We start from the raw sequence: 19,252 nt of genomic DNA, 5'->3' as shown, positions 1-19,252 counted from the left end.
ATGGGATTAGGTTGGCTCTGGTGCTGCAACGCTGCCCACTGACACAAATACCCAAAATACATCCTGGAGTATAAACTGACCTTCAAAACCCAGGGGATGAGAAGTTACCTGTATGTCCCACCGGCTGAAATCCTAAATGCTGACATAAATAGGCTGCTGGAAGTCCAGTGGTGACAGTCTCAAGGATGTAGTAGTGGAAACAGGAACAGCTTGGCCTCTTGGCCCAACTCTGGGAATCCTCTGTTAGCTTATTGCTCCCTAATATTTTTTCACAAAGCCCCTTTCCCCCAGGCAGCACATTGAGGTATCTCCTATGTGCATGTGCTCCTAGCTTAAATCCATCCCCTTTGTCCCTTCCTCCAAACACCTCTCACCTTGCATAGAAATAGCAATCATGAGTCCGTAAATCTTCAAACACAGACAACATCTCCTCCCTGTTGCCTTCTTGAACCTTGGAGCCTTACAATTTATACCCTCGAATTTCAAAAGCCTCTTATTAGTTTTTCTTAAATGCTCCCTCTTCTCTCAAGAGAAAAAAAACATCGGCTCTAAATCCTTACTCCTAACGCAGAAGATTCAGAATCACATTCGCTATTCACTCCAAACTGGTTGTCTTCCCATAGAACAATGCTGTGCACAACACACTGCAAAGGGTCCAACGCTGATGAGCAATGGCTCATTACCAGGGAGAGCAAGAATATGGCGAAACGGAACAGTTGGAAGCTGAAAGAGGGGTGACTGAGATGAGATCTTGGGAAGAAATGTTTTCCTGTGGAGGTAGAAAGGTTGCCCAGAGCAGTGGTTGATGCCCCATCCCTGGAAGTTGTTCAAGGCCAGGTTGGATGGGGCTTGGAGCAACTTGATCCAGTGGGATGTTTCTCAGCCCATAGGAGGGGGTGGGCTTTGAGGTCCCTTCCAACTCAAACCATTCTGTGATTAAAATATTTAAGTTTGATTTTGGAGCTCTGCACACAAAGGGTTCAAGTTTTCAAGCATTTTTCTGCATGGCAAGGGCTATAACTTCTGCCTGTGTAACTAAATGACAGGGAAGCAATCGTTTAAGGAAAACTACAACATTTACACTGCAAGTTGGCAACATCCGTTTGCTTCCACTCAGTGGAGTCATACACATGGACTGTGCTTAGGCAAACCAGGTAGAATGATTGAATCATGGAATGGTTTGGGTTGGAAGGGACCTTAAAGCCCACCCAGTTCTAGCCCCTGCCATGGGCAGGGACACCTCCCACTGGATCAGGGGCTCCAAGCCCCATCCAACCTGGCCTTCAACACCTCCAGGGATGGAGCAGCCACCACTGCTCTGGGCAACCTGGGCCAGGGCCTCCCCACCCTCACAGCAAAACATTTCTCCCCAAGATCTTATCTCCACATCCCCTTTTTCAGCTTCAAATCGTTCCCCTCATCCTCTTCATGCAGTCCCTGATCAAGAGCTCCTCCACAGCTTTCCTGGAGCCCCTTTCAGTTCTGGAAGATGCTCTAAGGCCTTCTCCTCTCCAGGCTGAACAACCCCAAACCTCACCTGCAGCCCATGACAGTTCCTCATGTGCTTTTGGAGGCCTGGCCAGCCCCCCCCCGACTGCTGCCTGTAGGAATAAAGCTGTTCTTTGCAAAGCTGAATACGTTTTCTGTATGATTCCCTTTTATTATAGAGAAACCAGAACAACAGTGGTGTGTTTAGGGGAAAAAACCCACCTTGCAAATCTCATTGTTTTTAGTGCAAGTGCACAGAAAGATCCTGAGCAGAGTCAAATGACACCAAAACACGGCTGTGCACAATGTCATAAGCACCAGTTAAAAGCAGGACAAAGGATCCACTGAGTTAAAGAGAAATTCTCTGTGTTGGAACACGCCTCCTCAAAGCAACTGGTCCCAGGTTCAGAGCCTGGTATTGCAGGGATGACGGTCCTACAAAGCGATGAGACAAGGATTCTTGCCAGGAGGATGATTCCCAGGCATCTCTGCCATCTCCACACCATCCTTTTTCATGATACACGAGCTGAGCACCGCTGTCCTGTCAGCCCTCAGCACCCTCTGTGAGCAGAGCACACATTTCCGCTTAATCCGTGCGTTGGCCTCCAGCATGTGTGTGTAAATAAGGAAAAAAAACCTCTAACTAGTGGGATCTGAAGTCTCCCCCCCCTTTTTTTTCCAGCTGGGATACCTGACAGGCGAGGTTTTGTCTGTGGGCAAACAAGGAAGAAGTTTGTAGGGAAAAACACGATCCTCCTCTGAAAAGCACTTTCAACTCAGTACATAAAGACAGGGATCACTGTGAGACACTAACATTGAGAGAGCTGAAAAGAGCCTCACCCTACAGTGCCAAGGTGGCCAGCACTTGACCTCAGCAGAAGCACAGCTGAACTTCAAGCTTCATTCCTGTCTGGCTACAGAAAATTCAAAGCCTTCATGACTAACTCGTCAAGATACAGGAGTCGACAGATAAGCTTACCTTAAAATGAGCCACTAGTGAAAACCTAGAAGTGGGGAAGGAGCACAATCCCAGTCTGCTGACACTAATTTAGTTAAAAACAACACCCAATCGTTGTATCGATGCCGACATATCTGCAACCACCTACATTTTGTGCTAGCGAAGCCCACAATCTGAGCTTTCTGACGACTCCGAGCTTGAGCAAAAATAATGTCCAAGTTGCTAGGGGAAAAAATGTATTAAAAAGTGAAACTAATTTTGTATTTTAAATAGAACTTGGTGTTCCACAGGGTAATAAAATCTGCTAACGCAACAAGAGAAGCTTGGCTTGAATGGGGCAGGGAAAAAGATGTGGAAAGAAAATGTTGGGATGAGTTGACCTAAGCCTGCAGACACAGCAAGCACCTCACTTTCAAAAACACTGAGCAGCTGGGCACCTCGAATCTGACCTGCAGCAGAAGGCAACACACACAGCCCTGGCCAAGCCACACTCACTTAGGAGGTACAACCATCAATTTTCTCTGGACATGATTATTGGGGATTAAAGTTCTTTGTTTTTGTTGTAATATCCCATTCAAAATTTGTTAATTCATGGTTATAAACCACACAACCATTAATTTGTTTGTACTCAAACTGATGAGGGCTGGATTAAGTCAGCCAGGGCAGAACGAAATTGTAAATCATGGAATGGTTTGGGTTTGGAAGGGACCTTGAAGTCCTACACTATGCTCCACCTCCAAACAATAATTGTTTAAAGCCCAGCAATTAGATCTTCAGCTTCACTGCTCAGAGATACAGGAAGCCCAAAAGAAAGGGGATTTCATAGAATCAGGGAATGGGTTGGATTGGAAGGGATCTTAAAGCCCATCCAGTTCCAACCCCTGCCATGGCAGGGACATCTCCCACTGGATCGGGGCTCCAAGTCCTGTCCAAACTGGCCTTCAACACCTCCATGGACAGGGCAGTCACCACTGCTCTGGGCAACCTGGGCCAGGGACTCCCCAATCTCACAGGAGAACATTTCTCCCTAAGATATCATCTCAATCTCGTCTCTTTCAGCTCCAAACTGTTCCCCTCATCCTGCCTCTGCACTCCCTGATCAAGAGCCCCTCCCCAGCTTTCCTGTAGGCACAGATTAGATTAAGGGCTGGATTAAGTCAACAAGGGCAGAATGAGGTGGTAGACGGTACTTACGAAAGGCGTATTTCAGACGTAGCTGACCGGTGCCAATCCAACAGCCTCATTTCTTTAGGCGAGCTGTTTTCACTACAATACCGGCAAATTCAATTCTGTCTGGTTTACTCCACCCTGGAACACTTATCGTATCGGCCACCTTAAAATAAAAGGAGAAAAAATCAGGAGGAGCATATTTTAAGGTGAAAAAGAATATACTCAGCATTGTATCCTTGCTACAGCCACTCTGTAAGTGACCTGCCTTTAGGAAGAGAGAGGACAATGCAAGCCACACTCAAAAATCATTGCCTCTCCCATCGCAGGCTCCCTGGCTTCCTAGTTTACGCTAGTGGGCAAACAGTTTTCCCAATAACTTGACTCACTGCTTCAGGAATTCCCTAGAGGATGAGTCACATAGAGGGAAAGCCACCAGTCATTCTACAGGAGCTGCGCGACCACCGCTGCCAATATGAGAAGAGCGAAAGAAGTGGGAGAACACACGATCAGTGCCAAACTCAGGAAAACTGTGCGGTCAACACCGTTCCTTGGCAATCTTTCCCGGCTCCCCTCCCCAAAAAGAGTGTCGGCGAGCAGAAGCAGCTGAGAGGCAGCACCGGGATCTGAAGCAAAGAGAATTGCTCTGCAGTGGTTTCTTCCATAAGCAATGGCAGAGTGGCCCTGAGGAGAAGGATTTAGGGTGCTGGGGGAGGAGAAGGTCACCAGGAGCTGGCAACGTGCACTCACAGCCCAGAAATCAACCGTGTCCTCGGCTGCATCCAAAAAAATGTGGCCAGCAGGGCTAGGGAGGGGATTCTGCCCCTCTGCTCCGCTCTGTGAGACCCACCTGAAGCCTGCGTCCAGTTCCGGGATCCCCAACAAAAGAAAGACACAGAACCGTTGGAGTGAGTGCAGAGGAGGCCATGGAGATGATGTGAGGGCTGGAGCACCTCCTGTATGAGGCCACGCTGAGACAGCTGTGGTTGTTCAGACTTTAGAGATCTCCCCAGAGCCTTCTCTTCTCCAGGCTGAATGGTTAAATTCTCGCTGCTTTTCCATGTCATTCACCACCAAGGATTGCTCCTTACAACTCACAACAAATACACCTTTTCCTAAACATTTTCCCATCACATCTCCATTCCCATAACCAGCCCCACGAAAGCACTTAACCCATTTCACAACCATCTTTAAACAGATCACTTGAAACCATGACGTCCCAGAAGTCCACCTCTCCTGCTAGTCCACAGCAATCCCCAATCTGCCTTCTTCCAATATTCAGATGAAACGCCCAGTAATCAACCACCACCACAGTATCCAGGAGCCCATCTCATTAGATGAGATGCTCAGGGATCCGGTTTAGTAGTGGACAGATATGGTTGGACTCAATGATCTCAAAGGTCTTTTCAAGCGATTCTATGATTCCACAGAGGGAATCACAGAAGACACAGAAAACACCATGTCTGTATTTCATTGCAAATGCACATTCACCTTCTCCCATTACTCCCCAAACCATCACACTTTCCAATAGCTTATTCCTCCCAAGAGCATCACCCTTGCATCTTATAAAGCAGCATCTCTTGTATTTCTTGCCCCCAGTTCTGGATTCCTTAGACACTTCACTGAGAACAGATCCAACATCAGGATAAGACTGCAAGGAGCAGCAGTTAATCTTGCAAGCACATTTAATAAAACTGAAACTAAAGTGATATTTATGGCGTCCTCTTTAGAAACCCATCTCTATCTGGGGATCATTCCCCCTCCTTGGTGTAATTCTGCCTTCACAGAAGTCAAAAAAACCCCTCAAATCCATGTTTTCCAACAAGATTGCGTGAAGCCCAATAACCTCCTAATATCCAGAGGGTGGCTTCTTTCCAGAGGAGGGCACGAATCCAGACCACGTGCCTGGATCACAGAGCATATCCACTTGCACTTGAATGTTTACCCCAGGGCGTCCACAAAGCAAAGATCAAACACCCAAGTAATGAGCTCTCTCTGGCAAAGGGCGTTGTGTGTTGCTCAGGCACAGGCAGGCATTTTTACCACCCCGAATGTCAGCACAGCAGCGATCACCTTCAATGCAGCGTAAACACATCGTCTTGGCTAAATCACTAAAATACTATAGCAGAGTATTGAGAATGTTAGCTTGGAAATGGCCTTGACTCGGATAATGTCACTTACATATATGCACTGAGAGGACTTACAGCACCCAACAACGAAGCGTTGCCACTGTCTGTCAGAGAAACACAGATATCAGCTGCCCGTATCCGTACCTCAACGCTCCGCTGTGCTCAATCCGTCACTCCAGGTGCTCACAAGGAAGTTTTGCAGTTTTTAAAGGCAAGGCTTTCAAGGTAAATGAAAGCAGAACAGCTTTGTATTGACTAATAAGCATTTTTCATCCAAAACCAGCTCAAATCAGTATAGATTAGACTCTTAAAAAGGTTCTTCCATTGCTCCTCAGCTCAAAGGAAACATTTAAAGCCTGACTCTGAACTTTCAGATGCGGTTGCAACTTCAGTTCTGCCCCTCCCATCTCGTGGCTTCCACCTCAGTGCACGAGAACAGCCCTTGAAATAAAACAAACGACCAGGCTGAGTATTCCCAGAAGAAAAAGCTTTCCTTATTTCTGCCTGAAGAACAGAGTCTTCTAAAGAAAGCTGCCAGCTCTGACCCGGCTGATGCAAAGCCTGCTAATTACAGTCAGAATCTGAAGAAAGCAAGAGCAGGAGGGAAGGAGAGCTTGACTCCAGCTCGCACAAATGACAGCTTGAGCAAACTTTTCCTGCCTCAGTGGTTGCTGCTATAAATAACCCCCTCCAGGGCTCAGCGCGGCAGGAACCCAATCCCAGCCACCTCGCAGCCCCTCGGAAGCCTGAGCTGCTTTGTACACACAGAAGCTTGAAGAGCAGCCTCCTTCCACTTAGGCACACACCAACAGCTTCTCTCATGTCAGGTCCCAGACCTGCCCGTAACGGCACCTTCCTGTGGTCTGAGAGGTCCTGTTCTCACACACGGACACTGCTTTCCAAAAGCCTCCCTTGTCTTTTCACCCAATCCTTTAGATTTTATGCATCTTCTCTCTCCTCTGGCAACCCACTCCTGCATTACTCAGTCATTCTCTTACTCCCGTTTCTTTTGCAGTCTCCACATTCCCTGTGGCTTCCCTTTGCAGCTCTCCATTTATTTCTCCATGTTTTGTTGCCCTCAAACCAAGCAGAGCTCCTCCTGCCAGCTGCTGCCAGCTGTTCTCTAGCCCAAAAGCATTATCCGTTAGGAAGCTGGAGGTCCCTGAGGAAGAGCGTGCCTACAAGAGGTAAAGTCACCAACTGCTCAGTGCACGCAGCTCAAACTCCCTCCTGGTTTAGGAAATTACGTCCCAAATTCAGAGCCAGTTGACATCAAATCCAGGCAGTTCCCCGTGCTTTCCTTCTCCCCGCTTTCTCCATCCAGTTGCTTCAGATAAAGATGCCGTAACCACACACGTGCAGGACTGCTGCAAAAGGCACAACACAGCAAACAACAACCCAGGTCCCACACCTCTACCTACCACTGACTGTCAGGACCAGCAATCAAACCTCTTCCTCGAAACTCATGCGAGGCCAGTGCTTCTCTAATGACACAGCGAGATCAAACCCAAACTCCCAGGCTGAATCCTGCCAAGCTGAAGCAGCAAGACTCTTCCTGAATCTCAGCTTTGGATGCGTGTCATAGGAGGCAGGAATCCTATTTTCATTTTGCTTATGTAAGCAAGGATGAATCAAGCCCAGGTTTCTCTGATCTTGTGTCATATTTAAGCCTTATATATATATATATATATATCTTTCCATAACCCAGAGCTAAAAAGCCCTTCTTTTCAGACAGAGCCTGCATTAGCTACACTTCTCCCCATCAGCAGACACATCCCTCCTCCGCAACACCCACGCGCAGCACCTTCTGCACACACATACGCCGTGTCATCTGCATGCGGAGCTCATCTACGCAACCCCCAGGCCCTCAGTGGCTGCGCCTTGCCTGACGGCTCCAGCGCGTGCACCTCAAGCCACCCTTCACCAGCACGACTCTCCCCAGGGAGATGAGCAGAGAATCCCGTTTCTGGCTCAGTAATCATTTAATTAGGCCACTCCATTTTAGAAGATCTCCTACTTAAGTTCTGTAGTCCTCTGTTTTTCCAGCTATGAGTCCTGCAAATTCTCTTATCCCTATTTACTCCAACGTTTTCCCTGTCCTGGAGCTTGCATAGCCTGGAACACCTCCAGGGATGGGGCAGCCACCACTTCTCTCGATAACCTATGCCAGGGCCTCTCCACCCTCAGAGGAAAATATTTCTTCCTAAGATCTCATCTCAATCTCCCCTCTTTCAGCTTAAAACCATTGCCCCTGCTTGTTTCTCACTTTGAGTTCATCGCTACAGACCCTGAAGCTCGAACAGTGAATTCCCACCTCATCCTCTGCTCCCCATGTCTGATAAATGCAGTCCTACAGGCAGCATGGCCATGTTTCTGCCTTCAGACGGGATCTCCTCCTCACAGCATGCACAGGTGTTCACACCTATCTCCTAAATTAGCACCCCTCCAATTTCTTCAAGTGTCTCCATCTCTACCTTTCTACTCTACCTTACAGCTCTCCCCAAATCCTCGTTGCAGGATGCTTTCCAGATGATTTCCCTTCGGCCTCTAACAGGAACATCATAAATCAAGCCATTTACTGCTCATTCCATTATTCTGGCTCTGAAAGAAGGTTACCTGAAGGGGCTACAGAAGGAGACTGTGGGGATTACTGTATCCTCCTTCATATAAACACATGCATGCGGAGTTCATAGATAACTGTGCAAGATCTCAACCTAAGCAAAGTGCTTCTACCCTGTCGCAAGCACTGCCTTGACGTTTTCATGTCATATTTTTAGAATCATAGAATGGTTTGGGTTGGAAGGGACTTCAAAGCCCATCCAGTCCCACCCCCTGCCATGGGCAGGGACACCTCCCACTGGATCAGAGGCTCCAAGCCCCATCCAACCTGGCCTTCAACACCTCCAGGGATGGGGCAGCCACCACTGCTCTGGGCAACCTGGGCCAGGGCCTCCCCACTCTCACAGCAAAACATTTCTCCCCAAGATCTCACCTCAATCTACCCTTTTTCAGCTTCAAACCGTTTCTCCTCGTTCTGTTCTTGCACTCCCTGATCAAGAGCCCCTCCCCAGCTCTCCTGGAGCCCCTTTCAGTCCTGGAAGCTGCTCTAAGATCTCCCCACAGCCCTCTTTTCTCCAGCCTGAACAACCCAAACTCTCAGCCTGTCTTTCTCCCTTTTTGCCATCATCCTCCTTGCTTCCATATACTCCTTGCTTTCTCTCCTTAGCAGCTGCTAGAGAAGCTGCTAAGCACATGCCGGCAGGAGCTAGGATAGCCTGTAACTCCAGGGACAGCATCACTGCCCTCTCAGCCATCCAGCTCCCTACCAAGAATGATTTTAGCAAGGATGGACAGAAGTGAGGGGAAAGGAGGTGAGGCAGAATCAGACCTCCCATGTCACAAGACAAGAGCTGCAGCAGCAGAAAATACCCTGAAAAAGCATTCCTTGGCTTTGAGCAGCTGTGCAGACATGAAGCACAGATTGGAACTGTCTGTTTCTGTGGGTAACAACTGGTTATACTCAAAGAAAATCAAGAAGGATTCTTCCCCAAGCTGACGGAGTGCAGGGAATACGGACTATCCACACACAGGAGTCCAACTTCGGCGCTGCAGCCGGCGAGGACTGTGGTAGGAGGTACAAAAAAGCAGCAGTAGATCGTTCAGAACATAAATCAAAACCATGGTTACTAAAATACAGAGAAGAGAATCACAAAAATCAGATGAAAGTGATCAGAGATCACAGAAGACAGACTGGGAAAGGAGCTAAGTCTCTTCTTCTTGCTGAAAAGGAAGTGCAAAGGAAAGAGAAACGGGACTGGCCATGTTCCCCGAGAGTACATAACACATTGAGAAATCTGCTAGACAAAACCTCACCTGGTACCCAGCTACAGACCCTCCAGAACAAAAAAGCATCCTGCATTTAAAGGTAACTTGGTTGTGCTACTCTCTTTTCAAAAGAAGGCAGACTAGCACAATGCACTGTCTAAAACCACCCCTGAAGTCCACACCGGTCTGAATTGAACAAGAAAAATGGCACCTTTCCTGCAGAAATCACCAGGGTCATCTTCAGAGCTGTGCCCGGCCTTGTTATCTGCTCCCAGGTACAAACACGAGCGCTGTGAGGATGAATCCTCTGGGACCTGGCTGCTGAATGGCCTGGACCAAAGCCAGCTCCCAGTTCAAATCTCTCTCTCTCTCTACCGAACTAACTTCTGTTGGAAGATTAAGACATCAATAACTTAGCGGTTTTGGTAACACAAAGGAAAGCAATTTCACTTTTTCCATCAGTGAGAAAGATTAAGAGCAGAAGTTGACCCCAAATCTTATCCAGAGCGTCCCAATCGTGTCTGGCTCCCCCGCAGAAATGGAAAGCATCACCGCTCCGACTGCTGTTTGGGAAAGGATGCTTTGATTTCTATACAAGAAGCCACCTTTCCTCTAGGCTGGCAGATAAGAATTGCAAACGCTAAACGAGTCTTCACACTTGAACTTATAATCCAAACAGGATTATAAGGAAAAAAGCTGTTTATTCAGGCCTACTCCAGGACAAGTGACTGACTTCTAACTGACCCAGTTTTAAGCTATTAGAAGAGAAAGCACTTTTTCCTCTTGTGCTGTAGGCAGTGCATCATTATCCTTGTAATTAAATTTAGAGCCTTTGTGGCAGTGCCTTTTTCAGGATTTATCTAGGTGTGGACTTTTTTCCCCTCTCCTTTAATTATATTACAATTAATCACACAATGCCCATTCATTGAAAGCTTTTCAATCAGGCTGCAGAAAAGAATGCCCCAAACAGCCCTTGGTGAGAACGCTATAATTACCTTGGAAGAGATCAGGAGCACAAGATCCATGGTTTGGTAACCGATTCATTTACTGTTGTTGCCAGTGAACTTTCAAAGCCTGCAAATAGATCTTTATTTCATCTTTTTTCACTTTACACATCCTGATCCTCATCCTTGATTACAGCTCAAAGGCCTCAGAGCGATATTATACTGCAATTAACCCAGCTGATTAAGGCATAATCAAGCAGCCAAGCATCAGCCACAAGCTTAGCCCAGGTCTGAGCTCCTCGGCATCATAATCCTGTGCTACCTCCCCCCCTCAATTTCTTCCCACAATCACTTCAATTCTGAAAGCAGGCAAAAACATTCCAGCTGAGATTCCCTACAGTTCTTTTCTGGGTGATGTGGGGCAATGTTCCCAGTCCTTTGGAAAAGGAATTACAGGAATTATGCCTGCATTCTTGCAGAAACGTTTTGTTCGCCTTCAGCTCCACATGGACCCTGGAGACCACCAAGTGTAGTCTACAGGACCAGCACATTTACCTGCAAATCACAGTCTGAGCCCTGTAAAACAGTTTGCAAGGACAAAAGCTATGGAAGAGCCTGCTCAGGTGGCTCCAATTCTTGTCTAAAACCAAAACTGGAAGCACAGAGCACTCGCCTCTCTCCAGCCTTTCCCTGTGCAATTGTCCATCAGGCAGCTCACTTTGCAGCATTCCTTCCTTAAAACTTGGACCAGTGTGATATGTGCCAAGAGGTGCTGGACAAAAGGTGCCTGATGAAAACACAGCAGTGTTTTCACTGCAGGGAATTCGCTATCAGAATGGGTTAGTGATGAGGTTACTGTTGGGTGCAAAATCAGGAAGAACTCTTATTTATACACAGAACCACGGAATGGTTCGGGTTGGAAGGGACCTGAAAGCCCATCCAGTTCCAACCCCAGGGACACCCTTCACTGGATCAGGGGCTCCAAGCCTGATCCACCCTGGCCTTCAACACCTCCAGGGATGGGGCAGCCACCACTGCTCTGGGCAACCTGGGCCAGGGCCTCCCCACCCTCACAGTGAAACATTTCTTCCCAAGTTCTCATCTCAATCTCACCTCTTTCAGCGCGAAACTGTTCCCCCTTGTCCTATCCCTGCTATTCCTGACACTTATTAGTCCCAATATTACATCACCAACTAATCTTTGGGTGCACAGCACCCACTATATCATGGCCAATAGCTGCATAGATCATTTATGATCTTATTTTCACTGCAAAGAGGAAAACAGCAGAGCAAACAGACCCAGGGAGGACAGTTTGTAACAGCATTCAGTTTGGAGCAACTATTCAGTTTGCCCAAACTATGATGAATTCAAGCATTCTTTAAACTGGAAAAAATGAACATCCACAGGCTTCTTCCACTGCACTCGGCACAGCTGAGATACGTGTCCTGCAGAAGAGCACGCAGACGTGTACACTTGAGTCGAACAACTGATACCAACAGATCAAACCGATCGCTCTGGAGTAAGGAAAGACGGCTACGGGTGGGATGATGCTATGAATAATTCATAGCTGGTTCAACGATGTCTCCTGGCACCACTGAAACCTTAAAAGGTGTTCCAGCTGCCAGACCAAAATCTGGAAAAGGAGACAATTATACGAGAGGCACGAGAACGACCCCACTCTCTTTCCATGAGTAGGTTTTAAATTGCAACACCAGCAGCCTACGTGCGTCTTCTTCCCCCTCTCCCTCCTCCTCTCCCTATGCTGCACCCTAATACACCGTCAAGGAGAAAAACACGGCAAAATGGAAAAATTCCGTATTTCATAGAATTATAGTATGGTTTGGGTTGCAAGGGACCTTAAAGATGGTCCACTTCCAATCTCCCTGCTATGCACAGGGACACCTTCCCTTGGATCAGGTTGCTCCAAGCCCCATCCAACCTGGCCTTCAACACCTCCAGGGATGGGGCAGCCACTACTGCTCTGGGCAGCCTGGGCCAGGGCCTCTCCACCCTCATCGTGAAGAATTTCTTCCTAATGTCTAATTCAAATCTTCCCCCTTCCAATTTAAAGCCATTCCCCTTGTCCTATCACTCCAGTGCCTTGTAAAATGCCCCACCCCCAGCTTTCCCAGAGCCCCTTTCAGTCCTGGAAGCTGCTCTAAGGTCTACCCAGGCTGAACAACCCCAACTCTCAGAGCCTGTCCTCATAGCAGTGGTGCTCCAGCCCTCGGATCACCTTTGTAGCCCTCCACCGATGATGGGCTGTATGTGGAATAGGGAGGGACAGAGGCAATCTGCTCTCCAAAACATGTTAGGTTATAGGATAAAACCTCATCTACACACACAGAGGCACGAAGGCAAGTGGGGGAACCCAACTAAAGCCCTCATCTGGCTCCCCCAGGCCACAGGAGACATTGTTCCATCAAAGGCCTTTCTCCATGGGTGCAGAGGCACCATAGCATTAACCTGGACAAAGCAGAGAATCACAGAACCATTGAGGCCGGAAAAGATCTCTAAGCTCATCCAGTCCAACCATCAGTCCAACACCACCATGCCTACCAAATGAACCCTGTCCCATAGTGCCACGGCCACATGGTTTTTGAAGCTCTCCAGGGATGGAGACTCCACCACTGCCCTGGACAGCCTCTTCCAATGCTTCACCACTCATTCAGTAAAGACATTTTTCCTAATGTCCAATGTAAACCTCCCCTGGCATAACTTGAGGCCATTTCCTCTCATCACCTGTCACTTGGGAGAAGAGACCAACACCCACCTCACCACAACCTTCTCTCTGGGAGCTGCAGAGATCGAGGAGGTCTCCCCTCAGCCTCCTCTTCTCCAGACAAAACAGCCTCAGGTCCCTCAGCTGCCCCCAAAACCCCTGTTCTCCAGCCCCTTCTCCAGCCCCATTCCCGTTCTCCAGACATGCTCCAGCCCCTCAATGTCCTTCTTATAGCAAGGAGACCCAAACTGACCTTTCCTCAGCTCCATTCCCCTTCTCCAGACAGTCCAGCCCCTCAGTGTCCTTCTTGTAGTGAGGAGCCCTTCTTGTAGTGACCCTTGCCCAGCTCTGCTGCCCTGGCTCCTCTCAGGGCTGTCACAACACATATCACATATCATGTCTGTGTTGTCTATGTATGTGGGGTCCCACCAGGATTTACACACTCAAGGTCAGTTTTGGCTGGATCTGGGCCACGGTCTCACCTCCATTTGGAGGACCTGGAAACCCCTAACAAACCACACAACTATAACTTACTTTTTTAACCCAGTCCATTTGCAAAGGACTTAGAAAATCAAAGCATTATCAGGATGGGAGTCAAATAATCCAAAAGTCCTAGAAGGCCAGGAGAGAAGATGTTAAAGACCTTGAAGGAGCACAGTGAGCACCTGCCGCTTTAACAGCCCTCCCTCAGCCGACAGCAGAGCCAGGCATCACATTCCCGCTCCAGGCTGCCAGGGAGGGCTGCAGTGACCTTTGTGCTCTCCATCTCCAGGGAACACCAGAGCCCTGCACCAGCAGCACGCAATTCATAGTCAGTTTTCCTTCATGTCCCTACAACTTTGACATTCCAATTCTAAGGAAAGCTGAGACAAAGATTTGTGATTCTTCCAGTCAGAAGCTCAAACCCTCGACATTCCCAGGGTGGGCTTTCTCCCCTCCACAAGGGAGCTGAAATCATCTTCTCTAAATAGTTCCATGCCTTCACTACCAAGCAGGTATCGCATTTAATGACCAGTTACCTACTCCAATTGAAGACTCACGGTTTTGAGGGCAGGGAAGAGCTGGGAGCTCTTCTCCTTATAACAAAACATAAGATAGCAACCCATAGGCAGGAGCTTCCTCATCATAACCCAGCAGAAGTGGCCCTGGAAGCTCCACCAAGCACAACTGCCCCAGGCAGGACTCCAGCACCTCTCTTCACCACTGCCCCAGTGAACAAAGCATCCCTGCACAGTCTCAAACTCCACAGCTATTGCTCCTGAGATCAGCAGGGCTGAGCCACAGCCTCAGTTTTGCTTGCTGCCCATATTGTGCTGACTTTGTACCAGCTGAAGAACCAGGACGTTGACAGGAACATTAAATGGGATGTTTTCCAAGAGCTAAGTGTGAAATGATGGGGTTTACTCACCTGACAAGGTCTGTCTTAAGATCAAACCCCTTTCCTTCCCTGAAAACAAACTGGCAAAGCTATCAGGATGTCTTAATAAAAAGGTGCAGCTGGTGACCAGGAAATGCACCCATCCCAGAGCCAGGAAGGCACCACCCCTAGGCTGGTGCCTGCTTTCCAAGGAATTTAGCTGGAAACAAGACATTTCTTGTTAGAAACCCAGATCTCGTTATTAACCAAACTCCTTTCTTTTTTGACATTTCAATTTTCAGACAGAGCAACCTATCTCCAGGACTTCGGTCCCTCTTAGGTCACAAAATCATAGAATGGTTTGGGTCGGCAAGGACACCTCCCACTGGATCAAGATGCTTCAAGCCCCATTTAACCCGGCTCTGAAAACCTTCAGGGATGGGGCAGCCACCACTGCTCTGGGCAGCCTGGGCCAGGGCCTCCCTACCCTCACCACGAAGAATTTCTTCCTAAGATGGCACCTCATCTCTCCCCTTCCAGCTGAAAACTGTTCTCCTCACCTATCCCTGCAACCCCTGATCCAGAGCCCCTCTCCAGCTTCCCTGTGCCCCTTACAGTCCTGGAAGCTGCTCTAAGGTCTCCCCACAGCCTTCTCTCCTCCAGGCTGGACAATCCCACCTCTCTCAGCCTGGCCTCAGATGGGAGGTGCTCCAGCCCTTGGATCATCTCTGTAGCTTCCTCTGGATTCACTCCAACAGATCCATGTCTTTCCTATTTTCCTTTCCAGTTTTCCTTTTAGTGCAGCTGTTTTCCTTGACACTACATGGATTTCACACCACCCAACTTTTCTAAAGAGGAAGAATCTACTTGCAGCGTGCTGGCTGATCCCTCCAGGAAGAGAAGAGAGGTGAGCTAGACAGGACTGGGCAAACCCCTTCATTTGCTAGGAGCTGCTTCATCAAGAGGCTGCAGCTTGATGCAGTGAAAACAAAACTGGATGTCCCTACCCGGAGCATCTTATCTACATTAAATGAGGTGGGAAAAGCAGATTCAGAAACAGTTTAGTCTGGAGCAGTCATTCCGACCGCGTTACTAAGAGCATCATGGCTGTGTGGAACAGAGATGGGTTGGCATTCTTACCCACCAGCCATGTGTCTTTTCGCTGCCCCCTTGCAGACAAAACCAACACACAACTGCTGAACTGCTAAAACAGCAAGCAGGGTGGACTCATCCATCTCATTGTCCAACTTGTAATTAACTCCGTGGCCATGCAACAGTGAAGCAGCCTTGAAGATGCTGCACAAAATCCTGTCTCCTCTTCAGCAGAGGCAAAACTCGCAGTCAGGAGCCCATTGGAGAGAGAATGAATATTGGTTTCCCACTCAAACCAGAAATTAAATCATTTTGCCACTTTTCTTGACAAATCCCCTTATAGTTGAGAATTCAAGCCCTTGCATCTCCTATCTGTTCCCATAGGAACTGCTTCCACCCTCATCTCCTTTTCCAAGACCAGAAATATCCAACGAGGGCTCGGCAGCCCTGCTCCTCTGCAGCACAAACACCGAACATATCTGAAGAAGAGACAGATAACACTTTTCTCACCTATTCTACTCCTGCTCCCTACAAAAAAAGAGCAGCAGTCACAGTCCTGAGGGTCACCGAGCCTTGGATAATCATATCTTCCCCCTTTTCCTCTCTCCTAACTGGCATCAGTCACTTTTTCCTCTTCAAAAAGCAAGAGTTTAAAGAAAATCTTCATTATGAAATGCAAACTCCTGCGTGGAGGCAGCAGGCAGGTTGAGCAAACACCAGCTTATTCATCTAAAGTTCAAGGAAACAGATGCATTTTCTGGAAACCACGTGTATCTTCTGCTTCTCCACACTTGGACAACCAGGAGGTTCCCTATCTCACCCTCTGGCACAGCACCTTCTCCATGGTGAGAGCCTTGTGCCTCCAGATGCAAAGGCAGAAGACCAACTTGCACTTCACACCGTTGCCACAAAAGCTGCAAACCCAGGCAGACTGGAAGGATGAAAGAAATCCAGAAGAGAACAGGAGGAGAATCACTGAATGGTTTGAGTTAGAAAGGACCTCAAAGCCTGTCGAGTTCCAACCCCATGCCATGGGCAGGGACACCTCTCACTGCATCAGGTTGCTCCAAGCCACATCCAACTCAGCTTTGAACACCTGCAGGGATGGGGCAACTGTCACTGCTCTGGGCAAACCCCTCAAAATGAAGAATTTCTTCCTAATGTCTCATCTAAATCTCCCCCCTTCCGATTTAAAGGCATTCCTCCTTGTCCTATCCCTGCCCTCCCTGATCAAGAGCCCCTCACCAGCTTTCCTGGAGCCCCTTTCAGTCCTGGAAGCTGCTCTAAGGTCTCCCCACAGCCTTCTCTTCTCCAACAACCCCAACTCTCTCAGCCTGGCCTCATAGCAGAGGTACTACATGAGGGGGTTCCTCACATTCCCCACCCAAAAGGCTTCCTCAAATATGACCTTAATGAAGGCAATCGCTGCAAGAGCACCTGCAGAAAGAGCTGAAAGTTCCACTCCCTCTTTCTTCAGGAGCTTTTGGCCCTCGTGGTCCCAACCAGAGGCTCTGAGCTGCATTTTCCCATGCCACTCCAGAGGGAGTGTTCTGGCATAACACCAGGTAACTCACAGTCCAACGGTTTGCAAAACAAATCTATGTTAGCACGGAGATTTTCATGTCATCAATCAGGTAATTTGAAGTGAAAAGGTTCCTGATTGCTTTAACCGCACCCATTCAATGCTTTTGCACTCAAAAAGCTTTCCCTCCGCCACAACAGCAGACCAGTGACACAAAATGCAAATACCTGCCAGCAGCTTCTCCCCTTCCAGTTTAACTCTTCCATCAACCATGCTTCTTTGTCTAGTGCTGGGATCAGACCCGTGAAAGACCTTCACCCTGAGGAACACATTTAATTGGGAAGCAAGACTGGAGCTTTCTGTCCCTTGCTGTCCTCTTTTCAATTAAAACCCCATTATGTTGCATTTGAGTCTTTTTCTTTTTAACAAATTAAAAGACTTTTCTGGAAACAGAGGAGCTGGAAGCCCAGTTCTCCATAGGATAAACACAACAGCAGCTGGGGACAGAAAGGACATGGACTTGTCCATTGCACAATGTTTTAAGAGAATCATTAGCTCAGAGAAAGACAGGCCAGGATACTCAGTGTTGGAGCGAATTCCATGTTCCCTTGGGTGACTCCATCCTCTTCCTCAGCCCACTAAAGGCAACTTAACTCAGAGGAGCCAACAAAAGCTCCTTGTGCCCCCACCAGTGGCTGCAACATAACTGTAAGGAGTGATCTAACACTTCAACCTCGCATGCATGCTCACTGCAGAGAGCAAACAAAGCGACTCGCCTTCCACTCCCTTGACCCAAGAAATATCTTTGAGAGTTCAGAGAGATTAAAAGGAGCTGGAAATGTGCGCTCCCAGCCCAGAAACCACCTGTGTCCTGGGCTGCATCCAGAACAGTGGGACCAGCAGGGAGGGAGGGGATTCTGACCCTCTGCTCCACTCTGGTGAGACTCCACCTGGAGCCTGTGTCCAGCTCTAGAGTCCTCAGCACAGGGTGGACATGGAGCTATTGGAGCGAGTGCAGAAAAGGCCACAGAGATGACCCGAGGGCTGGAGCACCTCCTGTACGAGGCCAGGCTGGGAGAGTTGGGGTTGTTCAGCCTGGAGAAGGCTGCGGGGAGACCTTAGAGCAGCTTCCAGGACTGAAAGGGGCTCCAGGAAAGCTGGGGAGAGACTCTTGATCAAGGAGTGCAGGGACAGGATGAGAGGAACGGTTTTCAGCTGAAAGAGGGGACATGGAGGTAAGATCTTAGGGAGAAATGTTTTGCTGTGAGGGTGGGGAGGCCCTGGCCCAGGTTGCCCAGAGCAGTGGTGGCTGCCCCATCCCTGGAGGTGTTGAAGGCCAGGTTAGATGGGGCTTGGAGCCTCTGATCCAGTGGGAGGTGTCCCTGCCCATGGCAGGGGATGGAACTGGATGGGTTTGAGGTTCCTTCCAACCCAAACCATTCCATGATTCCGTGATTCTATGAATGTGAGGAGCCAGTAGAAGCAGGGACACAAAATACAAGTTCCTTACACTATGAAGGGCATGAGTAGAGTTATTCATTTCCTCAGCAAAGGTCCAACCACTCAGAAGCAGAGGGTCCTGCACAAACAACATCCTGCAAACCTGCACACTTGATTAAAGACACTGCCCTGTTCAGGCCTTCTCCACAGATACCTCCTACCCACCTCACAGTGAGCTCTCAGGCTTTCTGCCCACCCCCCTTTCCTGGGGCAAGTTAAACTATTTGACACTTCCCAGGCTTGTGTGTAAGCTCAGACACCGCATACTCCAAGTTCACAAACGCCATAACTATTACCAGCCAGCTCCCATGAGGCACTTTGGATGCCAGCACCACACTTACTCAGCCACCCCTTCACTGAAGAGTGAGCATTTACTGCAGCATCCTACGTGGTTCCCACCTCCAAAGCCGCCTGTACTGATTCCTCCACGCTCATCCAAGAGAAAGACAAAGCCTCAGAGAAGGGATAAATTCTCTTCCTCACCAGAAAGCTGGAATCCTATCAAGCAAGGAAAAGGAGTAATGTGCTCTTTGAGCACCATGCTCCAA

At 48.5% G+C, this 19,252-nt stretch overlaps 1 protein-coding gene across 8 annotated transcripts in view; it reads right to left on the bottom strand.

The window, feature by feature from the left end:
* DAGLA (diacylglycerol lipase alpha) overlaps positions 1-19,252 on the bottom strand; it is a 77,064-nt gene that overhangs the window by 48,824 nt on the left and 8,988 nt on the right. For 2 of the 8 annotated variants that reach the window (XM_054068030.1, XM_054068032.1), the window contains exon 2: positions 3,641-3,779. The gene's annotated coding sequence lies outside the window, so the exon portion shown is untranslated. Of the gene's footprint in view, positions 1-3,640; positions 3,780-5,886; positions 6,354-7,163; positions 7,265-9,778; positions 9,954-10,562; positions 10,582-17,431; positions 17,451-19,252 lie in introns of those variants that run through there. The other 6 variants (XM_054068036.1, XM_054068035.1, XM_054068031.1 and 3 more) reach the window with 6 other exon arrangements.

This window comes from Cuculus canorus, chromosome 5 (assembly GCF_017976375.1).
Source record: "Cuculus canorus isolate bCucCan1 chromosome 5, bCucCan1.pri, whole genome shotgun sequence".
NCBI lineage: Eukaryota > Metazoa > Chordata > Aves > Cuculiformes > Cuculidae > Cuculus > Cuculus canorus.
The sequence above is the reverse complement of the archived record's forward strand: the minus strand, read 5'-3'. Positions and strand labels throughout refer to the sequence as shown.